Source organism: Rissa tridactyla, unplaced genomic scaffold (assembly GCF_028500815.1).
Source record: "Rissa tridactyla isolate bRisTri1 unplaced genomic scaffold, bRisTri1.patW.cur.20221130 scaffold_63, whole genome shotgun sequence".
NCBI lineage: Eukaryota > Metazoa > Chordata > Aves > Charadriiformes > Laridae > Rissa > Rissa tridactyla.
This window is the reverse complement of record NW_026529841.1, coordinates 618,769-621,268: the sequence shown is the minus strand read 5'-3', so window position 1 is coordinate 621,268 and position 2,500 is coordinate 618,769. Positions and strand designations below refer to the sequence as shown.

Below are 2,500 nucleotides of genomic sequence, written 5' to 3'. Positions count from 1 at the left end.
CGCCGCCGCGGGCTTTTCTCGGCGCCGCCCGCCGACGGCCGCCCTCCGCCGCGCGGGGAGGGCGCGCCGGACGCCGGGGCGCGGATCGCCGAGGGAGAACCGAAGGAAGCCCCAGCCCGGATGAACGGCCCGAAAAAGCGCGTCCGGAGACGCGCCCGGAGACGGCCCCCCGGGGGCGACGGCCGGGGACGACGGCCGGGCGGGCGCCCGGGCGGCACCGCCTGGCGGGAGCGGGGGAGAGGCGAGGAGCCGCGGCACGGGACGGGAAGACGCGCGGCGACGACGGCGACGACGACGGAGAAGCGGCGGCCGCGCGGGCGCGGCCGTCGCCCCGACTCGCCGCCGCCGCCGCAGCCGCCGGCGCCCCGGCCCGGCCGCGACCTCGCTCCCCCCCACCCGCCGGCGGGCGCTCGGGGGGCGGCGGGTCGTCGGGGAGAGACGGGAGAGGAAGGGGGGGCGGCGACGGGGATGACCCCCGTCCCCGGCACGCTCGGCGCGCGCGCGCGGCAGCGACGGCACGGTACCGCGCGGTACCCACCCGCAGACAGCCGCCCGCGCGGGAGGGCCGGGGACGAGGCCCGCGCCTCCCCCCGACCGGCGTCTCTCCCCACGCCGCGGCCGACGGCCGGGCCCACCGGACCTCAGCCCCGGCCAACCACCGGCGAGACGAGCTCCGCAGAGCGGGCGCTCCGGGAGCGGGGAGCTTCGGAGCGCTCCCCGAGTCTGCACTTAGGGGGACGAAGGCCCTCGGGAGGGGCCTGCGAGGCACCCCAGCCGCGCCGCTCGTGCGGCCGTCGCCCGGCCAAGGGGCGGCGGCCGAGCCGGCGATTGATCGCAAAGCGACGCTCAGACAGGCGTAGCCCCGGGAGGAACCCGGGGCCGCAAGTGCGTTCGAAGTGTCGATGATCAATGTGTCCTGCAATTCACATTAATTCTCGCAGCTAGCTGCGTTCTTCATCGACGCACGAGCCGAGTGATCCACCGCTAAGAGTTGTCTCGTCTTTCGGCACCGCCCCGCGCGCGCGGGAGGGCCGGGAACGCTCGCCAGGAGCGGCCCCTCTCGAGGACGGCCCAACCGCCTGCCCGCCGGCCGGCCCCCCTTCCTCCCCTCGCATCCCCGCGCGGGGCGGGAGGGGAAGCTAAGAATCGCGGAGCGCGGCGCGACGGGGGCGAGACGGAGGGGCCTCGCCTCGACTGACCGTACGAGCACGCCCAAGGAGGGCCAGAAAGGAAGGAAGAAACGCCCCGAGAGGCGACGAGGGCCTGGGAGCCCGCGCTCCCCACCGGCCGAAGGCGACGGCAAGCGCCTCGCTCGCTTCGGGGGCGGCCCAGGCGCCCGGGCTCGGTCCGGCCTCCGCACGGAGGCGGCGGCGCGCCCGGCCGCTCCGCCTGTCCGCCTCGAGCGGGCGCGCGCGGGGGGCCCCGACGGCTACCCCGCGCGCTGCGCCTCCGCGCGCGCCGCTCCGCCGCGCCACGGGCAGCCTAACTCCTCCCGGGGTCCCGTCCCGACGGCACCTCGGCGGGCTCCGCGCCGCCGCGGGCGGACGCGGACGCGCCCCGAGCCGACGACGCAACGACGCCCGCGGCCCGCCGGACGGCGGCCCGCCGCGCGGCGGCCGCCCGCCCGGCACCGCCGCCGCCGCCGCTTCCCGTCTCCTTCCGCGGGCACGCGGGCACGCGCCGAGCGGAAGGCGGACGGCCGCCTGAGGCGGGGGCGGCTCCCGCTCTCCCCGTTTCCACGCGGAGACCGGGAGTGGGACGCCCCCGCTTGCCCCGACCGCCTGCACGGCTCGGCCGGGAAGGCGAAGACGGGGAGGCGAAGCGGCTAGGCGGGGCCCGGGGCCGGGACGGCCTCGGCGGCGGGGGGCTCCGTCCGGCTAGACCGAGCGGCGACGCCGCCGCTCGGGCAACGGGGTGCCGCCCTCGCCGGCGCTTAGCGGCGGGAGAACGCCGAGCGCTCGCCCGGACGGGGGAGGGAGGAGCGGCGCCGCAGCGCGACGCAGCCGCTGCGACGGAGGCGCGGCGTCCCTTCCCGCCCCCCCCCGCGCACAGGGTGTGCGGGGGGAGGGCGTAGGGCCGCCCGGCGGCGGGTCCCCCCCTTGCGGGGACCCGCCGCGAGCCCCGGCGGGGAGCCCGCGCTCCTCGCCGGGGTCGCCCGTTCCGAGGCGGGCAGGTCGGACACGGCCGACCGCTCGCGCCGCGGTCTCTCCGCCGAGACCGGGCCGCGGAGAGGGGGGGGCAGGGGTGCCCCTCCCCGGCACGGGACGCCCGCGGGACGCGGTCGCAGGCGACGGCCGTCCGGGAGAGGCTCTCTCACCGCGAGAGAGAACTCCCGGCCGCCGCCGCCGGCCGGCCGGCCCCCCGGGCGACGCCGAGCCGCCCGAGTCTTTAAACCCCCGCCCGGCCCCCGCGGCCCTTCGACCCCCGGAGACGCGCCGAGAGACGCGCCGAGGGAAGGGACCGCGAGAGCGCGGACGCTAGGTACCTGGCCCTGGGGCGA

General features: G+C 79.9%; 1 non-coding gene across 1 annotated transcript; it reads right to left on the bottom strand.

Moving 5' to 3' along the window:
* Nucleotides 1-840: 840 nt before the first annotated feature.
* LOC128903778 (5.8S ribosomal RNA) lies at nucleotides 841-993 on the bottom strand. Its single transcript, XR_008464246.1, has one exon. It is a non-coding gene; the product is annotated as a 5.8S ribosomal RNA (ribosomal RNA).
* Between the last annotated feature and the right edge of the window lie 1,507 nt (nucleotides 994-2,500).